The 12809-nt window shown below is 37.3% G+C and overlaps 1 pseudogene; it reads left to right on the forward strand.

The window, feature by feature from the left end:
- Positions 1–6383: 6383 nt before the first annotated feature.
- LOC120888412 (ubiquitin-conjugating enzyme E2 variant 1 pseudogene) lies at positions 6384–7477 on the forward strand (annotated as a pseudogene).
- Positions 7478–12809: the final 5332 nt, after the last annotated feature.

Raw genomic sequence — 12809 nt, forward strand, 5'->3', positions numbered from 1 at the left:
TTTTTTTTTGATACAGTCAGCTAGTGTCCTCATCACTATGAATTTAGTAATTCTTTTTTTTTTAATCAGGAATTGAACCCAGGCTACATCCTTATCCCTTTTTTATTTTTTATTTTGAGACTGGGCCTCGCTAAATTGCTGAGGCCAGCTTTGAACTTGGGATCCTCCTGCCTCAGCCTCTCAAGCTGCTGGGATTACAGGCATGTGCCACTGTGCCTGTTCTTTCTCCCTCCCACCCCATGCCAGTTTTTTGTTGGTTGTTTGGTTGGTTGGTAGTGCTGGGGACTGAACCCAGGGCCGTATGCATGTGAGACAAGCACTCTCTATCATATGAGCCATATCCCCAGCCCCATCTGATGCCAGTTTTATCATATTAAAATCTTACATATACTTGGGCTTATACTTTTCTTGTGAAACAGTTGTATTTGATAAGAAGATAACATTCTTTACTTTTTCCCCCTCCCTGTGGTGCTGGGCATTGAACACAGGGGCACTCTACCACTGAATTACATCCCCAGCCCTTTTTATTTTGAGACAGGGTCTTCCTAAGTTGCCTTGAACTTGTGATCCTCCTACCTCAGCCCCATCAGAATATCTGGGATTATAGGTACACACCACTATGTCTGGCCCCAATTTGTTTTAGAAGGCCAGAAATAGCCAGATGATAAATTAAAAAATCAGATAAGAATGAAAAATCTACAACTAGAGGCTGTGAATGTTGTGGTAGAGTGCTTGCCTAGTATGCTTGAGGTCTTGTTCAATCCCCAGCACTGCAAACAACAATAAACAAATTACAACTAAAATGCTTAACAATGAAATATTTAACACTTCTCAGAACTCAGAAATAAGACCAAGATGATCAGTATTATCACTTCTGTTCAGCATTACTTGGGATTCTAGTCAGTTCCACAGATAAATAAAAAAATATTAAAAATAGAATAAATTTACTTTCACTGGACATGTATATACAGAAAACCCGAAAGACTATGGCAGATTAAGATCAATAGGGAATTTCGCCAATATATTAAAAAGTTAATTGTATTTATTAGGAATAGAGGAAATTAAATACTTTTTACAATAGCATCTAAAGATCATATATAGGAATAATCTTTGTGGAGTTTATGCATAATCTCCACAAAAGCCTATTAAACTAGATTAAAGAAAACCTGGGATCTGGGGATTTAGTTCAGTGGTACAACCCTTGTGTAGCATACATGAAGACTTGGGTTCCATTAACAGTACTGGTGGGGATGTGAGGATAAGTAAAGGAAGAAGTATACTATATTCCTAACTTTGAAGACTTAATATTAACATCAAGATATCAGTCCAATGCTGGTCTAGATTCAACACTATTGCAGTAAAATCGAATTTATTTATTTATTTATTTTTTGTACCAGGGATTGAACTCAGGGGCACTCAACCACTAAGCCACATCCCCAGCCCTATTTTGTAGTTTTATTTAAAGACAGGGTCTCACTGAATTGCTTAGTTCCTTGAAGTTGCTAAGGCTGGCTTTGAACTTGCAATTCTCCTGTCTCAGCCTCCCAAACCACTGGGATTACAGGCGTGTGCCACTATGCCCAGCTTTTTTTTTTTTTTTTAATTTAAAACAACAGAAATTTATCAAATTTTGGGGTGGAAAATGATCAACTAATTCTGAAATTTATCAGAAATGCAAAATCTTAGAATAATAATAGGTAAGACATTCTTGAAATAATACATTTAGAGGCTGTATCCCTAGTCTATCATATCATAAAATTACAGTTAAGTCTGCTGTTGTTATATAAGTATAAACAAATAGATCAATTAAATAGAGAACAGAAAGCCCCAAAACAAAACTATACATATATAATGACCTGACTTAACAGCAAAGGCATCATTGTATTTCAGTGATGAAAGGATGATCTTGTTAATAAATGGTGCTAGATTAATTGAATATCCATATGAAAAAGTAAATGTTGGGCTAGGGATTTAGCTCAATTGGTAGAATGCTTGTCTCCCACACACAGGGCCCTGAGTTCAATCCCCAGCATCACAAAAATAAATAAATAAATAAAATGCTGATTCCCATGTTACACTATACAAAGAAATTTATCTGCAATTGATTATAGACCTAGATATGAAAAGTAAAGTTCTATAAGAAAACGGGAAAATATTTTCGTAATCTTGATATCAGCAAGAAGGTCTTAAGGGAGACCCAAAAAAGCAGTAATTATTTTTTTAAGAGGATTGACAAATTGGCCTTCATTAAAACTTAAGAATATCTGGAAGGTGACAGTGGCTTCAGAGTTTTGGATATTCTCTAATTGCCAGTAAAAAAGCAAATAGAAGCTGTGCATGGTGGCATGTGCCTATCTGTAGTCCCAGCTACTTATGAGTTGAGGCAGGAAGATCCCTAGGAGTTGGAGGTCAGCCTGGACAACATAGACACCTATTTCCTAGGTGTCAAGGTTTCCCCTCAAGCCAGATGTGGTGGCCCATACCTATAATCCCGAATACTCTCAGTAATTTGGAAAGCCAAGGCAGGAGAACTGCAAGTTTGAGGCCAGTCAATGCAAATTAGACCATTTCTCTAAATTAATTAATTAAATAGGACTATGGATACACCTCTACCAGTGTAAGGCCCTTGGTTCAATCCTTAATACCAGGAGGAAAAAAAGATGTCCCCACAAAAGGGGATGGAGACAATCACCAAGGACAAGTTCTGAGTGTTACCAGCTGTCTATATAGGAGAAAACAAAAGCAAAGGGCATTTGATGAATATGAGAATAGAAGAATCCCAAGAGAGGCAATAGATGTTCACTGAAAGGTCCAGAAGGTCAGTTTGAGAACAGCTGAGACAAAGATCTTCTCTTTATCCAATAACTGATTAGTATAAGGAACTCAGAAGAAGACCTTATAAAGTCCTGAAACTGAACAGTGAAGAGTTCCTTTCAGGACAAGAACTTATTTAGAGCAATCAAAATTGAGCAGGTTAGAAACCAATCAAAGAGGTTTTGGATAAAAACATTACAAGGATAATAGACATTATCTTAGAAAGCAGGTTGACAAAAGATTTTTTTTTAATACTATGTGAAAACAGACCAAAAGAACTCTGAGATACAATAGCTTTTGAGTTACACAGCTTAATTTGGGGAAAATAAATTTGCCTTCAAGTGAACAACAGAAAAAATATCAAGGCCAAACCCTATGCAAAATTAAAAGACAAGGGATGAGGTTGTGGTTCAGTGGTAGACTGCTTACCTAGCATGTATGAAGCACTGGGTTTGATCCTCAGCACCGTTAAAATAAATAGAAATAAAGGTATTGAAAAGAAAAAAAAGCGAACTCTTAAAAAAAGCCACAAGAGATGGGGCTTGAGGTATATAGCTCAGTGCAAGAATGCATGTTTATTGTGTATGAGGCCTTGGCTTCCATCCCCAAGACCACAGAAAAGAGAGAGCTAGGCACAGTGGCACACACCTGTAATCCCAGCAACTCCAGAGGCTAACACAGGAGGATCTCAAGTTCAAAGCCAGTCTCTGCAACTTAGCGAGACCTTGTTTCCAAATAAATATAAAAAGGGCTGGAGATCTGGCTCAGTGGTTAAGCGCTCCTAGGTTCAATTCCTGGTTTGGATGGATGGATAGATAGATAGGTGGATAGGTAAAAGGGAGGGGAAGAATAAAAGAACAGAAAGAGAAAATGAAATCACACCAAAAAATTTCTCAGAAAGCATCACAACTGCAACATGTTACTTCAAAACAAGGTACATACTACAAACTTTTAAATGTACCAAAAAATAAGATGGATTAATGAATAGATGGGTAGATAGATATGTGATAAAGCAAGTATAGATACATGTCATCAGCAGATACAGGTATAAGTATACAGGGATTTGTAAAATTATTTTCAACTGATAAAGATTGTGCCCTTGGAAAAGCATGTATAAAAGGTAATCAATGGAAGAGTCCAAGGCAGGGAAGAGAAAGTGAATGAAGAAAACAATAATATAAATACAACATTGGAAGCACAGAGCCACAGCCCAAGATTTTCCAAAAAAAAAAAAAATGAATATTTAAAAGTTTGGAAAACTAAAAAGATATTGTAGATCTCAAGGTCAAGGCCATCTGGGCAACTTAGGGAGATGCTGTCTCAAATTAAAAGGGTTTGTGGGGGCTGGAGTTGTAGCTCAGTGGTAGAGCATTTGCTTAGCATATGTGAGGTACTGGATTCGATCCTCAGCACCACATGAAAATAAATGAATAAAATGAAAGTATTGTGTCCATCCACAATTAAAAAATATTTTTTGAATGGTGGAGGGGTGGGATGTATCTCAGTTGTAATGCACCACTGGGATCCTTCCCCAGTACCACATACATAAATAATAAATAAATAAATAAATAAATAAATAAATAAATAAATAAGGCTGGGCTGGGCGTATACTTTGTGGTATAGCATTCCAGGTTCGATCCCCAGTAACATCAGAAAAAAAGAATTGTAGAATATAGGAAAACTATTTGTGATTCTTTAACACGATTAAGCTCACCTGAATAAAGATCTGGAAAAAACAAGTAGATGTTTCTAAAATATGTGGAGAGGATATTTTTCTTTTAGAAACAAGTGTCAACTCTGAGATGGAGATTTATTCTAATGGAAGCGAACTTGATAGGAAATCCCCAATCCAAACTTATCACTAAATCTCATCTGGTCATGGTGCCCCACATCTGTAATCCCGGAGGCTTCAAGGCTGATACAGGAGGACCTTGAGTTCAAAGCCAGCCTCAGCAATAAGCAATTCAGTGAGACCCTGTCTCTAAATAAATACAAAATAGGGCTGGGGATGTGGCTCAATGACTGAATGCCCTTGAGTTCAATTCTCGGTACCAAAAAGGAAAAGAAAAGGAAAAAAAAAGGACTGGGGAGGTGACGTAGTGGTAAAGCACTGCTGGGTTCAATCCCCAATACTAAAAAATAAACTAAGTCTTTGTTACTCTCCATTGTTAGAGCGACAACAAATATAAGGAGATTTATGGAGGTATATAAAAGGAAAGTGATCCATAGTTCTGTAATCTTCATATTTCTTACAAAATAACCTTTGTTAATTACTACTGATTCTGGTTTTATACTATCTGGCTGATGTTTGCAAACGGGTTGAAGGTTAGGACTGGGGATATAGCTCAGTTGGTACAGTGCTTGCCTATCATGCATAAGGCTCTAGGTTCAATCCCCAGTACCACAAGGAAAAAAAAAAAAAGCCTGAAGGTGAGGTGGGGCATGGTGGCACTCACCTGTAATCCCAGTTTCTCTGGAGCCTGAAGCAGGACTTCCAGTTCTAGGTGAGTCTGGTCAATTTAGACAGACCCCATTTCAAAATAAAACATTTTTTAAAAGTTTGGGGGATATAGGACAGTGGTAAAGCACTTGACCTTGCATGTGCTAGGTCCTGGGTTCAATCACCAGTACTGAAAAAAAAAAAAGAAAGAAAAAAGGCTTGAAGATGAAGAATATATGGAAGGGCATCAAATAAAAGAATCTTCACTTTAATCATGCTAATACTTCAACAATGTAGTTACTTCTAATGGTAAAATCTGTTTTGCGCCAGATGGGGCAATACACTCCTGTAATCCCAGTGGTTTAGGAGGCTGAGGTAGGAGGATTGCAAGTGTGAGGCCAGTCTCAGCAATTTAGTGAGACCCTGTCTCAAAAAAAAAAAAAAAAGCTGCCTATGTGTGACTCAGTGGTTAAGCACTCCTGGGTTCAATCCCCAATACCCTGTCCCTCTAAAACAAACACCCCTAGTCTTGGATACTCTGTTTTCTGTTATAGCAGTAAATAGGCTAAGATACCATTTTATGACACAAAGTATCACAAGTGTCATATTTTCTTTTTTGGAGGGATACAGGGTATGAATCCAGGGACACTTTACTACTGGGCCACATTCCCAGCCCTTTTTTTTTTTTTTTTTTTTTTTTTGAGACAGTTGCTGAGGCTGGCCTCACACTTGTGAGTTGATGGAATTACAGTCATGCACTACTGCGCCCAGCCAGATGAGGTTTTTGTTATCGGTTGTATGTTGCAGTACTATGGATTGAACACAGGGGCGCTCTACCACTGAGCTACATCCCCAACACCGATCCCCTGCCACAAATCTTTTAATTAATTATTATTTTTATTTATTTTTTTTTGCTGGTGCTGGGAATTGAACCCATGGCCTTAATGCATGCAAGGCAAGCACTATACCAACTGAGCCATATCCCCAACCCTCCCCCGCCCTTTTTTAAAAAATATATTTTTAGTCGTTAATGGACCCTTATTTTATTTATTTATATGTTGTTTTGAGAATTGAACCCAGTGCCTCACATATGCTAGGCAAACACTCTACCACTGAGCTATGACCCAAATTCAATCCCCAGCTTTTTTTGTTTCCCTAGATTGCGTAGGGCCTTGCTAAATTGCTGAGACTGACCTTGAATTTGCAATTCTTCTTCCTAAACCTCCCAAGATGTGCCCCACCTTGCCCAGTAAAACTAAGATATTTATAAAGAACAAATATTTATTTAGCACCTAGTTCTGGAGGCTTTGAAGTCCAAAGGTATGATGATGGCATCTTGCAAAGAGCCTTTGAACTATGTCATCCCATGGCAGAATACAAGAAAGGACAAGAAAGAGCAAGAATGAATGAGAATTGGGTCAAACTCACCCTTTTTGTCAAGAATATATTCCTGCAGGACTTTGAGCCATAGCAAAGGAATATGGCAGCCACCATGGGCACAGACAATTTATGAAAACCTAATATACAGCCTTAAAATAGAATGTGTACCTAAATACCCAGAAGCACCCCCCTCCTTTATAAGATTTGTAACAAAAATTAATATGAATAGAATTAACAGTCCTAATGAAGTGGTGAACCCAAGAGCCATATCAGTGCTAGAAAAATGACAGAATTCATGTAGCTTCAAAGTTATTCTGTAAGAACTGCTGGGCTTAATGATGTCTAAAGAAAATATGAAACTCTCTCAACCACCAGAAGAACAGTGTTATAGCAACTAATTAAAAAAAATACAGGCCCTCCTCACATTCAATTAAAGTAGCCTTCATTTCTACAGTAGCAAATTTTCTAGATACCTGTTGTAGATCTGAAAGTAATAGAAAGGAAGCTCCCATTCAAAGGCAATGTGTCTTAAGATGCTATAAATCATACTATTTTTTTTGTCCATTTGAAATATATGTTGTACTATAGTAACAAAAATTACTCCCACTATAATTAACCCACTATAATTAATAACAGCGTTAATCTATGCATGAAGACAGAAACATCATGACCTAATCATCCCCTAATAGTCCCACCTCTCAACACTATTGCATTGGGGATTAAATTTCTAACACATGAACTTTGGAAGATGAACTCAAACCATACCAAATGGGAAATAGACATGGAGAACTTCTGCTGAGTTCCAAAGTATGATGATTGTTTTGAGGAAATTACCCATGTGATTGTTTGAATTGCAAATGGAACTTTTTTTGGTTTTTTGGCAGTATTGGGGACTAAACCTTGGAATGCTCTACACTGAGCTACATCCCCAGCCCTTTTTATATTTTGTTTTGAACTTTATAGTTTCCTAAAACTTCAAGAATTTTCTGGTGAGCTCAATGATGACATTAACAAATGTAATTTTATATGTTATTATACAATGAAGTGACAGCATTTTGGAAAATTGTATCATTCAATGAATCCATAATTTCAGATGTTTCAAATTCATGCCAGGGTAAAAATGAATTCAAACCACAAGCTTAAACCAATGAATTTTGATGTAAACAAAATAAAAAGTTCATGAATATGATTTCAGATTCTACTTGCAGCTAATATTTAAGAAAATACCACTTGTCATATTTTTGGTGCAGTATCAGAGAATAGCCATAATAATATGACAAGGCTATTAAAATACTCCTTTTTAAAGAAAAATAATATATATTTATATACACTTATGTAATTTTCTTCATATAAAGCAAATAATATTTGTTACTGATTGAATACAGAAACCAATATGACAGCCCTGCAGTTTTCTACTAAAAAAGAATTGCAAATGTAAAACTATGACATTCCATTTATGAAACTGTTTTTGAAAAATATGGTGGTTTATCATACACATAAACACTCACACACACACACACACACACACACACACAAAATATATATTTTTTTGTACCAGTGTTGGAACTCAAGGGCACTTAACACCGATCCGAATCCCTAGCCCTTTTTATTTTTTATTTTGAGATAGGGTCTTGCTAAGTTGTTTAGGGCCTTGCTAAATTGCTAAATTTGATTTTGAATTTGTAATCCTCCTGCCTCAGCTTCCCAAGGTGCTGAGATTATAGGCCTATGCCATTGTGCCTGACTTTAAAAACAAATGTTTATTGAGACAAGGATTTTCATAATCTAGATTTATTCAAAATCACACTACTGTGATTTGACTCATTTTACCTCTCTTCACTCTTATAGGCCTCAGCTGTCTCTATTCTAATTTTGTTTTATTTTGCAGTGATAGGGATTGAATTCAGGGCCTTGTGCATCGTAGGCAATCACTACCACTACCACTACCACTGATTTGTACCCATATTCACACTATTCTAATTTTAATCATTTATTTGGAGTATTATTGGTAGGCATAGTTTTGACACCTTGCTTAATTTCTCAGCTTTAACATATATATATATATATATATATATATATATATATATGTCTTTTCCCTCTGCCAAGTCAATCAGGAGTCAAATCCTATGGAGTTTTCCTCAAAACTTTTTTTTTTCCCCTGAACTAAGCCTTCCTTCTATGTTTCCACTATTTCTTTGATCCAATCTCACAATATCTTTTTTACACGTTTGACTTTATTTTCTGTACCTGCTCTATCATCCTAATCTGTGTGCCTCCAAGGCACTCTATCCTTATAGTGTTACTTTCCTAAAAAAAAAAAAAAAAAAAAAAAGCAGTCTTCTGCCTGAAGACTTTTATTGGCTCCTGCATTGTCTTTTAGGGCTTCCATTGTAATGCATCTGAGTCTTGGGCTAGGTCCTGTGTTCCAACCACAGCAACACACACACACACACACACACACACACACACACACACACACACACCACAAACTGAGTGGCTTAAACAACAAAAATTTATTTTGTCACAGTGCTGGAGGCTTGGAGACCAAAACCAAGATTTCAGCAAGAGGGCTGGGTTTGTGGTTCAGTGGTATAGCACTTGCCTAGCATGTGTGAGGCACTGGGTTCAATTTTTAGCACCACATATGAATAAAATGAAGGTCCATTGACAACTAAATAATAAAAAAAAGATTAAAAAAAAAAGGATGGGGTTGGGGATACAGCTCAGTTGGTACAGTGCTTGCCTTGCATGCACAAGGACCTGGGTTCAACCACCAGCACTACCAAAAAAAAAAAAAAAAATAGGTGTCAGCAAGACTTCTTGTCTTACAAATGTCTGTCTTCTACCACTGTCTTCACATGGTCTTCTTTATGTGTGTCTCTATGTTGTAATTTCCTCTTCTTATAAAAACAGTCCCACCATGCTGACCTAATTTAATAGTAATTTACCTCTTTAGAGCCTCTAATCTGAGGTACTGAGGATGAAGGAATTTTGAGTGTACATGTTAATAGAGCAAGAGAAGAAGCAGGAATATAATTGAGAGTACTTCAGTAGTTAATAGTGATTAATAGTTATTAGATGATAAAGGATTAGCTTAGAGTGTTTGTATTCAGGATATATTTTGAAAGTAGAACCAAAAGAATTTGCTGATTGGATTGTGGTGTGTGTGTGTGTGTGTGTGTGTTTTACCAAGGATTTAAAAAAATTCCAGGGGCACTTTACCACTGAGCCACATCCCCAGCCCTTTAAAAAATTTTTTTTAAAAAAATTGAGACAAGGTCTCACAAAATTGCTTAGGGCCTTGTTAAATATCTGAGGCTGGCCCTAAACTTGTGATACTCTGGTCTCAATCAATCCCCTTCATGGCAATCACTGGTATTACAGCCATGTACTATCATGCCTGGCTCTGATTGGATATTGAGTATGTGGAAAAGAAGTCAAGTATAATTCCCAGATTGCCTGAGAATGTGGATGAGAGATAATGACTTTGTGAAATAGAAAGGACTGGGAAAGGAAATGGTCTTGGTCTAGACACATTAAATTTGAGATGCTTATTTGACATCCATAAATAGAATACTCCTGTATGGATCAAGAAAATGACGATTTGGGAAGGTGATCTGATAACTGCTAAAGCAAAGTACTTGACAAGATGATATCTAGTGGACGAATAAGAGGGTTGACTTTAGAGTGGAGCATGTAGTTTGTTCACTGTTACAGGAAGGGAAGATAATGTAGGTGAACTTCTACCCACTGTAGTGGGGTAGATTTTGTTCTGATAGGAAGAGGCAATTCTACTCTGACAATGTTTTTTCCTACAAAAAACCAAAAAATAATATTATTGGCTATGGTGAGTGAGGAGGAGCATTGGTATGAGCTGAGAGAAAATAGTGTAAAACAGTTATTTGGGAAAGTAACAGAGAGCAAAACCTAAGGGCTGAGGTCCACCTGATATCTGTGATAATAAATTTAAAGAACGTTCACAATGATATTATTGCATAGGCAGGGAGGGAGGGAGAGAGAGAGTAAGAATTTGCATTGGCATGAGATTTTGTGTGTGATTTCTGTCAAAGAACAGAGGGGAAATAGTCTTGCAGTTGCAAGAGATCAAAGATTAATGTCCTGTATTTCATGAGTCAATCCTGTGACATGAGATGTAAGAGAAAAGCATGTCCACTTTTAGAGAGGGCTGTAGGAGAAGTCGCTCTCCATCTTCCAATTAAAGAAGGAAGGCAAAGGGAAGATGAGATAAAAATCATTAGTAGATTTTGCTGATAAAGTGAGTTTCCAAAAACTCAATAGAAGGTTTTTGAACAACTGGGAGAGATGCACGGAATTGGGTCAGATTGAGGAATATATGGAGTATCAGAAACTGGGGAATTAGAATTTGTGTGGTGACTGAGGTAAATAGTAATTAGCTTCAATCATGTTTTATTTTTGGGATAGTTTTAAAATATGCTCATTGTATAAATTAAATACAGTAACATTTACCATTTTAGTGCACAGTTCTAGTAAGTTTTTTTGTTGTTGTTACAGCTTATTGAACTCAGGGGCATTTGACCACTGAGCCATGTCCCAGCCCCATTTTGTATTTGAGTTGCTTAGCAGTCTCCTAAATTGCTGAGGCTGGCTTTGAACTTTCAATCCTCCCCAGCTGCTGGGATTACAGGTGTGGGCCACTGTGACTGGCTTCTACTAGGTTTTTTTTTTTTTTTTTAAAGACAGAGTGAGAGAGGAGAGGAAGAGAGAGAGAGAGAGAGAGAGAGAGAATTTACAACATCTTTGTTGGTATGTGGTGCTGAGGATCGAACCCAGGCCGCATGCATGCCAGGGGAGCGCGCTACCGCTTGAGCCACATCCCCAGCCTCTCTACTAGGTTTCGATAAACATACACTTGTGTAGTCATAATCAAGATATAGTTCCATCATTCCAAAATATCCCCTTGATTCTACATAGTCAACGTCTCCCTAGTCCCTAATTCCTGGAAACCACTTACCTATATTCCTTAGCTACAGGAATATCCAGTCCAGCCTTGTCCAGAATGTCATATATACAATATGTAACCTTTTGATTAATGGTGTTGCTTGTGTCTGTATTTTATTCCTTTTATTGCAAAGTAGTACTTTATTATATGAATGTGCGACTGTGCAGAATATTATTTTATTACTTGAATGTACTACTGTTTATCCTCTGAACTGTCAAGGATATTTGGGTTGTTTCCACTTTTCATCCATTACTAATAAAACCTCTATGAACAAATATTTGCGTGAACACAATTTTTTCTTTCTCTTGGATAAATACTTAGGAATGGGATGGATACTATAAACTTATTTTTAACTTCATGAGAAACTGCTGAACTGTTTTGCAGAGTGCGAGTTTATTTCTTTTTCACAGCATTGAGGGTTCACTATGGGTAGGAGTGGCATCGGGTAGGGTTGAGTAGTTCAGATAAGACACAGTAGGACTCACAAATCTTAAATACCTGTTATTACAGAAAAATTTAGTTCGTTCTTGTAAGCCTGTGGCCCACAGCAACTCATAATCTGGTTGTGCTAATTTTATAAGAAACTTAATGGAGTCTTCTGCGGTCAATAATCAACAGCACAATTATAAGATTGGTTGTTTATTTAAACATATCATAAAAATTTTGCTCTTGAAATGGAGAGAAATAAAGTGTTTTAAGTGTATTGGAAACGGTTTTATGAATGCAATATACAAAACATGCAGGTTTTCATTTTGTTGTAGTTATTGAAAATTGAGTTCTACATTAAAAAGGCTAACGATGTCCCCCAAAGGGCTGGGGCTATATAGCTCAGTGGTAGAGCACCTGCCTTGCACATGGGAGGCTCTGGGTTCAATTTTCCGCACCACATAAAAATAAAGATATCGTGTCCATCTACAATTAAAAAAAAAAAAAGATGTCCCGCAAATCACTGTATTTTCACACGCTGCTGTACATATAATCTGTCCCATATATACAAACAACAAACAGTACCAGGTGTTCTAGGATGGGCGACTGCACTTTCCCATCCTAGAAGGCAGCTCTAGGTACAGCGCGCAAGGTTGTACGTCGACACGGCCAAAGTTCAGTTGGTGCCGGGCATGCGCAGCCGGCTGATTGGACGCCGGCCTTTGCGGAGGGGCGGGACTAGATTCGGCGTCTTTCCTTCCAACCGCA

This window comes from Ictidomys tridecemlineatus, chromosome 6 (assembly GCF_052094955.1).
Source record: "Ictidomys tridecemlineatus isolate mIctTri1 chromosome 6, mIctTri1.hap1, whole genome shotgun sequence".
Taxonomy (NCBI): Eukaryota; Metazoa; Chordata; class Mammalia; order Rodentia; family Sciuridae; genus Ictidomys; species Ictidomys tridecemlineatus.